This window comes from Pararge aegeria, chromosome 2, assembly GCF_905163445.1.
Source record: "Pararge aegeria chromosome 2, ilParAegt1.1, whole genome shotgun sequence".
In the NCBI taxonomy this organism is placed as follows: Eukaryota; Metazoa; Arthropoda; class Insecta; order Lepidoptera; family Nymphalidae; genus Pararge; species Pararge aegeria.
In genome coordinates, this window is record NC_053181.1 from 18898794 (window position 1) to 18914786 (window position 15993).

General features: G+C 36.2%; 1 protein-coding gene across 3 annotated transcripts in view; it reads right to left on the minus strand.

The window, feature by feature from the left end:
- LOC120629868 overlaps positions 1–15993 on the minus strand; it is a 100260-nt gene that overhangs the window by 19013 nt on the left and 65254 nt on the right. For all 3 annotated transcript variants that reach the window (XM_039898960.1, XM_039898945.1, XM_039898952.1), the window contains one exon: positions 14077–14136. The gene's annotated coding sequence lies outside the window, so the exon portion shown is untranslated. The remainder of the gene's footprint in view (positions 1–14076; positions 14137–15993) is intronic.

The window sequence follows — 15993 nt, forward strand, 5'->3', positions numbered from 1 at the left end:
TCACATAATAGTTCTAATTGACAGACCCAGACGATGCCCCCCTAATGCTAAGTAGAAAACGTTGTACACAGTGTTAAGAATCGTATGCCTGTAATTCCACCAGCAACAACGGATTTCAGCACGGCTAGCATGGGCAGGAGAAAATTATATCCCTAGGGAAAGGATATAAAATTATATTCTCCCACAGCTTTATCAACTCTCAGAGCACTAACTCACAAGTGGAAATAATATCCAAATAATATATGTGTATTAATAAACGGGGGTATCTCCTATTCCATGTTCCAGTCATTTAGCAGGTGGGCACATTAATAATAAGGGGATATAATCGGGGGATATAATTTTTATCTCCCGCCCGTGCTAGCACTGCAGCCACAGCAATGCTGCTTGGCGGCAGAAAAAGACATGAAGGTAGTACTTCGCTGGACAAACTCTGTCACAGAATACTACTACTAAAACTTCCCTACAAATGTCCAGTCCGTCCGTCGGTGTATGATAATGAAGTTTAAGTCTTGTATGCGCCATAGTGGGTCTTGGAAATCAGTTAATATTCATATAATAAGTTCACTTTAAAGTGAATGTGGTTAATATAAGAAACCGGTATACAAGGGAAACAGCGGTTTCTTTGTGTGAGCGTAGACTGGGTTGAATGACCGCTACTGTTCTGTCTTACAGTTAGTAGCACCAGGAAGGAAATGGTTAAAGAGTGGTTTGATATAGTGTTACCAAATAAAAAGCCGAAATATAACTTAAACCTATACAAATATATTTTATTTCGAACTTGAGCATCCACGCAAATTGTGTTCACTTGCAAATAGCACTACTTTAAAAAGCCAAAGATATTAGTTTCAGGAACTCTTTACAGTAGGTACTTGGCAGGCTTTCATAAGTTTATGTCCATCTTTAATTAAAACCTGTTTACGTACGTTTGGAACAAAGGTGTTGAAAATCTTTTCTTTCTATTGTACATTTTGCACTATCCTAGGCGTTGTGTGGCACGTGTAGGCTGAACAACAAAGAGAGAAGGTTAATAATTCCGTTTGCTAAGATTGGACTCATTAGTGCGTGAATAGCGACTGTAGAACGTAGAGTTCAACAGACTGAAGTAAATAGCTGAAACGAGAAATAAAGTGGTACCCATATTGAGGGAGTTTTGAAAGAATATATATTCCGCCATATTGTGGTGTCAGCTATATTGAGCAGATATTCATCAAGCATAGCTAAGAACGCTTCCTAGAATTAACTTTAAATAAAAATAAAAATATAAAGAGTTCATAGAGTATACATAAGTCACTTAAGATTTATAATTTATAGTGATAAATATTCATCATCATCATCATCATCATCATCATCATCATATCAACACAGTTCAGTTCGAATCCCAACTCTTTCCCTTTCTCCGACCTCTAAATTTTCTAAGTTATGTGCATTGTAAGTAATTAAATATCACTTGCTTCAACGGCGAAGGAAAACATCGTGAGAAAACCGGCATGCCTGAGTTCTACATAATGTTCTCAAAGGTATGTGAAGTCCACCAATCCGCACTGGGCAAGCGTGGTGGGTTCCGGGTCTTAACCCTTTCTCATTGTGGGAGGAGACCCGTTCCCTGTAGTGGGTTCATATAATGAAGTATTTGCCTCTGACGAATTGGAGCCAGGATCCTCGTGATCCATAATAGAACTTGTATAAAACCAGATCAAGGTTATAACGCTTAGTTAATCCTACATAGCTACGTAATCCGTGATCCCATAGCGCGATAAGCCATCAATTTTACGCAGTTTACCCTCTAATCAACAGACTGCTCGCTCATGCACACTAGCTGTCGCTGGCAAATGAGTTTTTAACGTGTTTAGTTTTCATAGCGTTGCCCATCTACTCGCGCAAGTTTCCATTGAGGATACACTACGTAAGTACGTAATGTATTTCGCGCGGGTGTCGTACGACGCGACTAAGGGAATATAACGGAGAGCGGGCAGCAGCGTCCTCTGTTCTACTACTATCATATACTGCGATCGCCAACCACTCTGACTCGTGGTGTTTATGTGAAAACCCTCGCGTTGGGAGAAGACTTTTGTCCATTAGTACAGCACTGGATTAGATGGCTATTGATTGTGTGATAGCATGTCAAAAGGGTTAGCCAAACAAAGAGTCATGAGATAGATAGATAGATAGACATTAGTTAGGTAGATAGCTAGAAAGTCTTTATTACAAATGAAACAAAAAAAAAGTTAATAAATATACTTGCGCAAAGGCGGCCTTATCGCTTGAAGCGATCTCCTAAAGACAACCTTTGATTGATGAAGCATGGTACGGAAAACGGGATAGTGCAACATTCAATCTAAATTAAATAATTTATATATATTACACTAGCTGTCGCCCGCGACTTCGTCTGCGTTTGTTTTTGTTTTTCAAAAGACATGTGGCATTCGATTTAGGTTTTATTCTACGCACTTTGTGTATTTAGGAAGCCTTAAATGACGGGTTGGCTGCCGTCCGCTGAGGAGTTGTGTCCTCTATCTCCAATCACATTCATCAGGTCTACACGAAATTTGGGCAAATTTAAACAGACATTATAACCTCTAAAGTACAAAACTAATTATTTAAATCGGTTATCGTTTGACGGCTTTATGGTGTAAAATCATCAAACAACTTCTACCCCTCTCACAAAATAACTGAGCTTAATTTCGGGATAAAAAGCATCCTATATTAATTCTAATACCTTCAGAAATATGTGTACAAAGTTTCGTGATGATCAGTTTAGTAGTTTTTGCGTGAAAGCGTAACAAACAAACTTACATTCACATTTATAATATTAGTAGGGAAGTAGGGATGTACTTTACATACTAATACTATATATTATATATAGATAAATCATATATATGAGTATGTATATTTATATGTATAATATAGTATATATATGTATATGTATAAATACATAAGCATGAGGTTGTAATTGGAAAATAATTGCTTAGTTGCGACGGTTCCCAGGAAACATCAACGTTGGATCGCACCTTCGTAAGGATTTATTCTTAGCGGTTTTCTTTACAACAAATCTTAATCACAATAAGGCAATATTACGCGAGAGTAATTGTCCTCCTAAATAGAGAGAAAGCACGCAATCCGTCGCTGCTAATGTCAAGTCTTACCTTTCGTCTTAATTATTTCCTACTAACTTATGCCTCGCCTGGGAGAAATTTGCTTTTCCTCTAATTTACCTCTAGCTTGGGTATAAATTTATTTAATCAAGTTTTCACCTCACATCACTGTTACGTTACTGCGAAAATATATAAACAAGGTACGTATTTCTTTATTATAAAAATAATATGCAGTTTATAAGATAGGGGCTCTCCCCTAGGGGAAAGAGTAAGATAGGGGTGGTAGGGGGTGTATCGCGGCTCATCTTACCTATGCTTACAGACATATTTTGTTACAATTCATGGTTATTGCAGTTTAAAACCAAGCTAGTTGTATAGCATATATAATATATATAGATACTAGTGGATCCGGTAGACGTCGTCTTGGCTTTTTTTCCACCGCGTTTTGTGTTTTTAAACCAACATGTAATCCATTGGAACATACAAACACACGTACGGTATAATTTAAAACATATTACTATTTTAACAACGTTTAATCCTTCCCTATACTTCCACTAATATTTCAAGACCTAAATGAGCCAAATCGATCCAGCCGTTCTCGAGTTTTAGTGAGACTAGCGAACAACAATTATTTTTCAACAACAACAATCTATAGATAAATTTCGCGATCCTACGCTGGTAAATGAACGCTTAACGTCTCGAGTCTTAATGACACTGTTGATACACGCAAATTATTTTCCCTATCTGACGCCTTGATTATATTATTTCTCCCTAACTTATGTCGCATTTGGGAGGAATTCACCCTACCTCTAATTGAGCAACACGTCTCGCGTACACATTAATTTTAGTAACATATTTTACTTTCAAGTAGGTTATGTACTTTAACTTGCGATATGTATTTACTATGTAACGAGCACAAGTATAATATATAATATATATGTTTAATTCATCTACATCATCGTCATAATATCAACCCATTACCGGCCCACTACAGGGCAGAGGTTTCCTCCCACAATGAGAAGGGGTTAAGATCGGATCCACCACGCACTCAGAAAGCAGGGTCGCTGCCACTACGCCAATCGGCTGTCTACATATTTAATACTAGCTGACCCGCGCAAATTCGTCTGCATCAACTCGGTTATTATCGGTTTTAATATATTAAAAAACCTAGAACCTAATTGCAGCGCCATCTACCGGGTCCAGTTTTATTTCCAAACAATATAATACGCGGCCCTTCGGCATTTTTTTTTGCTTTTAGCCCGTCGTAACTTCTAAACGATCCAATTTGAATAATTTAAAGAGGAATTTGAATTTGGAGAGGTACATGATCAATTTTAATTATAAAACTATTTATTTGGATAAGGATTACGTGTTAGGATTAAGGACCATGATAGGAATGTCACCACACAATAGACACCCACACAAACAAACAGACACAAATACACGCACGCTGCGGCTGCTTGTGCTGCTTGTTTTTCCGGAATAAAAAGTAACCTTTAAGTTAACCCGGAATATAAGCTACCACTATACCAAATTTTATTTAAATCCGTTCAGAACTTTGCACGTAATGCCCGGACAGACAAACAGACAGAAAAATGAAATAAAAATCGATTATAAAGCATGCCCCGGTCAAAATTTCGAAATAAATTAAATATACAGAAATCTTCCAGTTACAGTTTTATTATAAGCATAGATGAAAGTGACATATAGTGTGATAAAGAAATTACTTTAGCAAATGTATGCCATGCAGGCTGTTTCCAATTAACGTAGTTAATTGAGAATTTATCATGCATTTGTTCAGGTTACCGGCGCCAATGAGAAAAGCAAAAGCACTCTTATTTTCGTAGGCAGAGATTCATGGAATCAAGGCGATAAATTTCTCTATACCAATTTAATTACCTTCAACTGTGTGCAGGCGATAAATGTCCTTGTTACGTGGATGTAGGAACTAAAATAGCGCGCGTTGTTCGTAGCAGTTTTGTGTTTTTTGGGTGCGCGTGATTCGGTCTGATCCACATGAGGCGGGGCACTACCGTTGCAATAGGGTTATCAATTGTTAGTACTGCACCTACACGTATCAATGATACAATGGAATTAATTGTGTAATGAAATTATCATTTGAAAAGCGGTTCTAATAAACTAACTGACTGACTCATCAACGCCCCAGTGTTAGACTCACAAGATATCATTATAAACCAATCTTTATTTTTTTCGACACATTGTAACAGGGCACGGATTTCAGAATGAGAAGTGTTTAGGCCGTAGTTTACAGCGTTGGCCAAGTGCGGATTGGTGCACATAAAAATTCAAATTCAAAATTCATTTATTTCAAGTAGGTTTATAAGCACTTTTGAAACGACAAGTCAGTCTGTTTGTTGTGACTCTTCCACTGGTACGGAAGCCAGATTCCACTGAGAAGAGCCGGCAAGAAACTCAGCAGATTGCTCTTTTCCCACATCATTTTATAGTTTAACAATCTTTAGAATTTTTCTTTTTTGTGAGAGATGACAGCGGAAGGGCCTGCTTGCAAGTCTTGTCTTTAATGAATTAATCAATCGTGTAGTAATCACGATTGGCTAAATGTGTTTTAATACATTGTTTAAACTTAGGTAATGGTAGATCTAGTATTTATTACACATACAATAACAATATAATAGTATACCAATTTTCTCATTAAACAATGCAGAATACTTATTGTTAAAAAATAGAAAAATAACTTTAAAGAGTAACAAAATAAAATTACCATTACTTAGAAAGCTGAACTTATATAAAATTACCATTACTTAGAAAGCTGAACTTATTTTTTTGAAGGAACACAAATTCGGTTGGATTTTTATCATGACCTTAGCGGTACCGTCCAAAATCTTCTCTGCGGCTAGTTTGTTGTCATCAGTGCATGTTTAAAGTCAATTGTATTATAACACGATGAATTTATGATGAGGTTTTTTACCTTAGATCTGCCGTCCACAGAATTAATATCTTTAACTCTTTAACAGTTGCGAGTAAAAACTTAGATATCAGTTGGTCATTCTAACTGACAACCCTGGCCGTTGAACAGTTCCGTACAAATGTTCGTTAAAAAATCGGTTTCTGTTTTCTAAAACTTATCGTTAAAAGGGAAAGTACGATATAATTATTGTTGTTAACCCGTATTGGTGGTAAGTAATCTACTGTATATTGATCTTCTTCTCCGCCCTTGGTACGTTTAGATCTTTTGAACTAAGATTTTATTGCGGTTTTCAGCAATGGATAGATGATTGAAAAGGCGTAGATTTATTTTTGTGCGCTAACATTGCAAACGCTGCCTTAACCTTACGAGATAGATAAAATTAATGAACCATGGAATTTTATTATTCATCATATAAACCCATTGCCCCCCATTACCCCTTCTCATTGTGGTCTCCTTCCACAATAAGAGGGGTTAAGGCCACCACGCTGGCCCAGTGTGGATTGGTGGACTTCACACACCATCGAGAATGTTTTCCTTCACAGTTGAAGCAAGTGATATTTTGATTGCTTAAAACGCACGTAACTTAGAAAAGTTAGAGTTGCGTGCTGAGATTCGAACTCGCCACCCCAAAAGTTGAAGTCCTACCCACTGTGCTATCACCGCTTATCAAATTTATTATTAATTACTCTAAAGTCCTAACTGCCCCACATATAAACCAAAACAAACAATAGGACTATTGAATCTATCTAAATGCTGAAAACTGCATTTGAAATCCGTTGCGTAGTTTTAAATATCTAAAAGCGTACAAACAGTTCGAGCTACTTTGTTTATATAAACGACGAAGACACCGGGAGGTATCTTTGCATCGTTCGAGTCCACGGAGGAATGAAGTGTATCGATAATGCAGTCGTATATCGAAATACCCACCACCTCAATGTCATGAACATTTCTTTAAAACTATTTATTAATTAAATAATAATTATAAGCGTAAGTATTTGTAAAAAACCTAATTAATTTGACAAAATATCTGGCCAATATGAATTGTTAGTTATCTCAAATTTAATTATTTCACTTCATATAATTATTGTAACACTGTGTACATATTTCATCGTATTTATTTATTTATACGCATTTGTTTTTTTTAAACACATACTCAACACTCAGAAGCAGAAGACATAATAATGGGAAAGAACAAATGTTCGTGCATCTCCGAAAGAGGGCATTTTACACAATGGCCTATTGTGAGTAAGGACGACGCCTTTCCTTGACAAGCCATATCAAGCATTGTTGCAGGCATAAAGGGCCCTGTACACGAGCTATTCTATTTTCCGACCAAGAGTATAATAATAAGAATAAATATACGACGAAAATACACATATCGCGCCATGTAGCCCCAAAGTGAGCTGTAGCTTGCGTTATTGATACTAAGATAGCTAATGAATATATGTATTTATAAATATAACACACACATTGTATACGTTGTTTTCTTATACTTTTATTTTTTTTTGTATTTCTTGTAGTGTGCAATAAAAGTATAAATAAAACGAGGTTTTCTTTATGCTAATAAAAAAATATATATTTTATTAACTATGTAAAAATAAACTTTACACTAAAAAGTAATGAAAAGTTTGTTTAAATTATAAGACAGGTAGGACAAAATAGACTTTAGGTACATGGCATTCGTTTTGTTGCATCAAAAGACCAGCTTCAATTTCACATTACTATTTCGCTCTCAATAGGAATATTTCCAAAGGTTTCTTATCAATGGCGAGACAGTCCCGTGTCTATTGAAAAACGTTCAGAAGCCTTAAAGGGTTTGGGCGACAGCCTTTTGCACAAAGGAACGGATATATCTTGGAACGTTCTTTACAATATCTACTGGTGAAGTCTATGTTATAGAAGTGATAGTGTGTATGTTTGTTTATTTATTTATTTCATTAGATATACCAACGATACACTGTATTATTATTAATCATTTTACATTATAGTTTATTATCCGAAAATAGAAATGGGATGAATTTATTTATCAATTTTACTTCATATATCCGTTAAATTTGCACCGATTTTATTAATTCTTTTTTTATTTGACAGTGTACACTACTAAGCTTGTATTTTAATGAAGATCTGATAAAAAGTGTCGGAGATCAAGGACATAATTCTTCACAGATAACAGCAAGTCGCAAGGCATATGGGACAACGATCGAATGCATGCGTACCATCCTACTAATATTATAAATGCGAAAGTTTGTGAGGATAGATGCATGGATGGATGGATGTATGTATGGACATTTGTTACGCTTTAACGCCACAACGATTGAACCGATTAGGTTGAAATTTTGAGAGACCTACAATATAGTTTGGAATATCTCACAGGCTTCTTTTTATCCAGGAAAAGCAAACAGCTGCTACAGGACAGCATTACTATATTTTCCGCAATTGTCTTTCAAAATCGGCCCAACGGAGTTTCAGATGGACGTGGTTTTTTGGATAGGCAAAGTTGAAATATATTATAAGCTATTTAAATTTTTGAAGTATGTAGTAAGTATATTGGAATTGTCGGAATTGTTGTTTCTCCAAAGTTCTATAAAACAGTTCGCGACTATTTTTTTAAGTCGACCCATTCGCGGACGAAGTCGCTCGGGTCCGCTAGTAGTAGAATAAAATATATATATAAATTATCTATTCAGTTGTAAAATAGCGATAACCATCTCTGAGTTGCAAGTGAATAGATAATTTTGAGTGAGGCAAAGTAAAACAGTCTCGTATTACGGCGAATTCTCAAAGGATTCAATGCACAGCGAGGCGGTTGGCCTAGATGGTTGAGCAAACGTTTTGAAGGCGAACTTTGAAAGTAACCGAGACTTGGGAGTACTGTGCTAATACATTCTCTATAACGTTGAATGCTAAATGAATGAAAATGAATGTTGAATGTATTGGATAGAAGCAGCCGTAACTTTGCGTAAATCCATGGTATATTTTGAAAATTAAGCTTAATTTGCTATAGTCCGCGAAAAGCAGGTGAATCTGTATGGTGTAGTTTATAATTTCTTCAATCCTTATACTCCACACCAAACCGATCTTTGGCAATGTCCCCTCTACGCACGTTTCACTCCGAAACCGGAGCATCTTCAGGAGACTCTACAATGAATAATTGTTAAGTGGACACCATTGTTATAGAATTAAAAAAAACTAAAATTAATAAATGATAGAAAATTACAAGGGTGACCAACACTGCAACATAAAAACAACTTCAATATGCAGCATAACACAAACAGTGTAAAATTAAAAATTATTATACCCCGATATGTTAAGTAAAAATGTTATACTTTAACGACCCCTTCCATTCTAAATTTAAGAGTATTCACATCACGCTTCACGGAGACAGGATGCTGAGACGACAGCGGTCGTAATTAATAGCGGTCCGAAGTAATTCCTGAAACCTACTCCTAAATGAACAATGCGACCCAGCTTACGTGTAAATGTAATAATTACATTTTAGATAGAGCCAGGCTTTGCAGTACAGTATAACTTCCTCTTTTTATTTTTATAAACACAGTTAACCCTTGACTGCAATCTCATCTGGTGTTAAGTGATGATGCAGTCTAAGATGGTAGCGGGCTAACATGTTATGGAGTATGGTAGTCATAACACTAATAGGTTTTTACGCGGCATCGCACCGGAACACTAAATCGCTAAGCGGCACATCTTCGTCGGTAGGGTGGTAACTAACCTCGGCCAAAGCCTCCCACCGGACCAGACCAGAGAAAATTCAGAAATTATAAGTTTCCAAATTGCCTGTGCAGGGAAAGGAACGTGGGACCTCCTACTCAAACTCACAGCGCAAACCGTTGCGCCAGGGAAGGTCGATAAAGGATAGTTGGATTTGTACTAATCGAATCTCTGTGAAAGGCCTTGGACTATTGCAGAGGAGCATATAATTAGAAACTAAGAAACAATTCACATTTTATCACATTTGATACAGTTAAGTAAGCCCAGGAAGCGAAGATTGTCGGTTCCTTATTTTCTAGGTTAAAGACTCCGTACCGAAACATACGTTAAGAAAATAAGGGACCGACACTCCAAAAGTTCCCACTCCAAAAAAATCTTTATTAACTCGAGGCTTGTGCCACAGTAGCATCCTATTTTGACGTTTCTTGGGGTTCCCAGAACCCCTAACTTTTCTAATTTATGTGCGTTTTAAGTCATTAAAATATCACTTGCTTGAATGGTGAAGGAAAACATCGCGAAGAAACCAGAGTTTCCCATAACGTTCTTAAAGGCGTGTGGAATCCACACTGGATCAGCGTAGACCTAAACCCTAAACGGGAGAAGACCCGTACCCTGCAGTGGGCAGTTTATGGTTTGATATAATCATCATAGCAAATTAGGCTGGTTCATTGTACATCATGAACTTCCGCAAAGAAACGCCTGCTTCTATCCCATAAGAATAATAATAATAATAATAATAATAATATCTTTATTTTATCAAAATAAACGTATACATTTCATGAGTGTGAAGCCCTGTCTCCTGCGGTAGTTAAAACTGTGTTACAGGAGACAGTGTCTTCCCTATATCTATGGTCTTATTAACAAACGTTTGACAATTTACAGGGAAAATTATATAAAGGAAAGAAAAGAAATAAATAAATGAAAAAAAATAAAAATAAAAGAGAATTATGTAAATTTTTGAGGCGGGTGCTTAGGTAGGTACATTTGATTTGTTTGTGGGTGTGCGCGTGTTTGTATGCGTGTGTCTGAGCGTGTTTGTATGCCTGTGTGTGTGCGTGTTTATATGCGTGTGTGTGCGTGTGTGTTTGTGTTTAATTTGTAATTTGTTTTATTTAAATTAGATATTCTTATGAAATATTTTCTCTGTACCCTCATAGTCGTAATCTTTTAGCCAAGATTTAATGTATGTCTTAATTTCTCTATTGGTCATGTCTTTTAAGGTACCTTTTTTTAAAAGGTTGTATAGGCAGGGTGCAAGGAAATTATAGTGCTTACGTGCAAAACTACTTTTTATAATAGGAATTGGGCATCTATCAATTCTCTTTGAACAGGTGTGTAGAAAGGGAACCGTTTTGCTATGGTATCTTCGCAATGTTTGAAATATATACAATTTCCTTACTGACAGCACATCACATTTTTCATATAAGCGAGTCGTGGGAAAGGTAAATGGATAGCACATAATAACTTTAAGTAAAGCGCGTTGAGCCCGCTCAACCTCCAGCATTAAAGTTTTAGAGGCACAACCCCATGCGCAGATACAGTAACTAAGAATACATTCACCGAGGGTTTTATAAAGTTTAATTAGCATATCAGTATTGCAAACGGTACGTAAGGTTTTAAATATGTATATGAGTCTCCTAATACGCATACTGGTGTTAGATATATGTGAAGCCCATGTCATGTTTTCGTCAATTGTTACGCCAAGGTATTTAACTGTGTTCGCTTGCATTAATGAACTGCAATCACAAGGAACGTTCAGAGTCTGATTACATGGGTAGCAATGTGCTCGTATTCCAAAGTCAGTTGGGGGTCTTCCACTTTTTGTTTTGCTGAAGCATAGATATTTAGTTTTACCAGTGTTGAGTGCAAGGAGACTATGTTCTAACCATGAAATAATAATTCTAAGACCCGCATCAGCATGTCTATTAACCTCTTCCCACGTAGAGCCATGAAACAAGAGAACTGTATCATCAGCGAACATTATAATATCACAATTACTAATTTGTTTATTACACAGTTCGTTAATGTAAATTAGAAACAGTGTAGGTCCTAAGGTGCTACCCTGTGGGACTCCATAGGAGCAATAATATGTATCGCTTATGGATCCTTCAACTCTCACTTGTTGAGTTCTATTGGTTAAGTAGTCTGAAAACCAATTATGTGACAAACCTCTTATTCCACAGTTCTCCAAACGAGACAGCAAAATTGAAATAGAAACAGTATCAAAGGCTTTCTGTATATCCAGGAATACGCCTACTACCTTTTTGTTTCGATCTAAATGTTGCGTGATGGAAGAAGTTAATTTTAACACAGCATCTTCGGTTGATTTATTTGTTCGAAATCCGTATTGATTTATTGAAAGCAGTTGGTTCTTTTCGAGATACAGCATTAACCTTTTGTTTATTAATTTTTCTAGAATCTTTGCCACAACTGGCAGAAGGGAGATAGGTCTATAATTAGATGGTACGTTTTTATCACCTGTTTTAAAAATTGGAGTTACGATTGCCTTTTTAAATGGTTTGGGAAAGATGCCGGTACTAGACTTTGGTTGCATAAATAAGCAATGGGATGCGCTAGTGAGTTGCCACATAGCTTGATGATGTCAGCAGTGATACTATCCCAACCTGGTGCACTGTTACTCTTAAGACCAGATATTATGTTTTTAATTTCTAAATAATCTGTTAAGTATAGTGAGAATGAGTAACATGGGGAGACTGAAAGGTTAGCAGCCCTGTTTGCTAGATCAGATTCTGACATTTTTAGATTATTAATTATATTTCCAGCTACCTCACCTCCTACAGATGTAAAGTAGTTATTCACTTCGTTAAGCGACTCTGCACATGTCGGTTTAGTTTTAAGTAGAGGATCGGAGGAAATTCTATTATTACTATAACACAGTTCTTTAATAATGTTCCATGTTTTTAACATGTTGCCGTTACTACATGATAATTTCGATTTATAATAATTTATTTTTAGTGATTTTATAATTCTATTACATATGTTTCTGTACTTTAAGTACTTCGTTTTGAGCTCGAAATTGTTGGGTAAAGACTTATGTTGCCTATGCATCTTGTTTCGTTTCCGTATGCACCGCACAACACTGACTGTTATCCAAGGTTTGAGGGGCAGCTTATTACTAGGGACTTTCCTAGTGACTTTATTATTCTGGATCAGTTCTTGCAAAGTACCAATAAATGTTTCCGTTGTGGAATTGACGTCAGTTATTGTATATAGCTCATCCCAAGATATATCAATCAAGCACTTTATAATAGCATTTTTATTTGTAATTGATTTGTGGAGTTGTGTACTTTTTTTATGAATTTTGGTATACAACTGGCAACATATTTTTTACGAGATGACATTGTCATAGAATACAACTGGCAACATATTTTTTACGAGATGACATTGTCATTTTACAAGCATCTTACGAGGTTGCAAACTAGTCATACATAGCAATTATTATGAAACACATTACTATCCATAACTCGTTTAGCGAACTTGACCTTGCGCATGGGACTAGATGACGCGTGACTAACTGTATAGGAATATCGCGTGAGGCTATCCTCATGTGATATTCTTGTAAGGTTAACGTAATAAACATAAGGGGGCGACCTTTCCTATGTCTTCTGCCCTTAATGTGCCACGGCTTGACTTAGATCTCGCCCACTTTATTGAGAGTGGGATTAGAATTTATTTCATACCTACCAGAGATTAGAGCAAACGAACTTAAAACTATTATAACATTTCCTTAGTGATTATTGGTTAGTTCCTAACTCTTTTATATAATAGTACTTTGTTTTTTTTAATAATTAGCTATTCTCAAGAATCGCACCCAGGATCTGAAATACGACTTGAGGTTTTTATGGACTACGCCATTCAGACCGGAACACAGCAGAGCTTATTTCTGCCGCTACAGTGGCGGCAGAAATAAGCACTGCATTTCCCCTGACGAGCTGTGTCACAAAAAGCCGAAACAGTATTAACTGCTTGTGATTGAACTTTCGCTGGGCGCAATCTTAAACCGCCGCTTAGAACGCAGGTTCGACGCAGCGATTTTGCCTTGCCTTTCGCCTATAGGCTAAGATCTATAGAGCGTACTCTGACTTCAACTCAGTCAAAGCTAGTGACAAAACAAGGCAGATATACAAAAGGACACATAACTTTTCTGTTTCTTAAGTATAAGGTAAGGCTAAATATGCTGTATACATCTCAACCTCGGTTGCTTGAACTCAACGTAGTTCACCCGTCCAGTTACGGCCCGCAGGCGTGAAATAAAGACATAAAACCCATAACGGATATACATACCGTTTACGTCAGAGGGTGATTCACCGTCGACTCATAAGTTGAACACCGAGATTGTCAGATCTGTGAATAAAACATTTCAGAATAAATTGTCGGTTTTGATCTTTTACGATGTATTGGAAATTGTGATGCAATTGACCCCAGTATATTTTTGTGAAGTATCGTAAGAGATCGTATTCCTCATAGCTGGATTCAGGTCTATTCATAACGGAGGACTTTGACTTCAATTTCAATTCTAAATTCAATTTATTCAGCACACTACATAAGGTTACATTTATAATACAATATTTAAAATACACCTAATCATATAATGTAACGTACGTACACCCAGTTGGGGCGCAGCCATTTTTTCAAATTAAATAATTTTATGAATTTTGAAAACATAAGACATTGTATAGTAGGGCAACCGATTTTAATGGAGATGCTCAAATTTACAAAAGCATTGCTCTGGGAGGTATTTTTTCAATATTTTATTAAATTCATTGTCATATTCAGTGTTCCCAATAAAACTTTTTTACACTAATCCTTTTTCTGTTGGTGGTATAAAACGTCCAAAAAAACTCTTCTATACTCTAACTCTACTCTCTTCTATTATTAACTCTTCTTCTTCGAGAACGCCTGTGCCCAGCATTTGGAGATTTAAATAATGAGGACAATGATGATGCTAGAGAAAAAGATATAATGGAACAACGAGAACAACTATGGAGTACAAGATACAGATAGGTCTACTTTCATAACACAAGTGGATTCAGGCGATTCTATATCTCAGCAGATTGCTCTTTTTTTCATTTTACAATGAAAAAATATATATATCCCTTAAAATAGATAGGTTCTTGTTACTTGGAAGTTAGGGAAATAGGCGTAAATATAAAGCATCCTTATTATGAAACTTGTAAAACCATAATCCTACTACCCCTACTAATATTATAAATGTCAATGTAAGTTTGTTTGTTACGCTTTCCCGCAAAAACTACTTAACCGATCCTCATGAAACTTTGTACACATATTCTTGGAAGTGTTAGAAGTAATATAGAATACTTTTTATCCCGACATTAAGCTCGGTTCCTTTGGGAGAGGGGATGAAAGTGTTTGACGATTTTATACCATAACTCCGACAAATTGTAACCGATTTAAATAATTATTTTTGTACTATATTGGTTATAATATGTGTTTAATTTTGCTCAAACTTTGTGTAGATCTGATGAATGTGGTTGGAGATAGAGGACAGAACTCTTCAGGGGACAGCAGCAAAGTGGCTTAGCTTTACTGAATACTATAATTTTTATTAGAACTACAACTAAATTGAATGCCACATCAAAAAACAAAATCAAACGCAGACGAAGTCGCGGGCAACAGCTAGTATATAAAAAAAATTCTATCTTCTGAGAGATGAGAGTGGAGCTTGCTTTCAAGCAGCCTTGTGGTTAAGAAATTCATCAATCGTATAGTAAACTAATTATTTAATGTGTTTTAACACATTATTTAAAGCTATGCATCGGCAGGTCCAAATTACCTCGGGAATCTTATTATAAAAGTATATACTCAAGCCCACAAATTACTTCTGCGCCTTTCGCAAACGATATGCAGATGTCACTAACTTATGTCCATTTCGAGTAAAGCGACTGTTTATATCCACTTTTCGTCTATAAAGAGAAATGTTTTAGAAATACTATCTTTATATATATTTTTTTTGTGTGCGTGTGTATGTCACTAAACTCCTCCTAGACGGCTGGACCGATTTGAATGAATTTTTCGATATGCGTTTGGGTGCCACCCTGGATGGTTTAGATTCATAAATCAGCCCGACAGATGGCGCTGGGGTCAGCTAGTATTGTTATAAAAATATTGTGAGGCTACCGTAAGAATACCTATTTCTTTAAATTTTTCACGGAGGGATTCATTAAAAGACAAGTTATAATA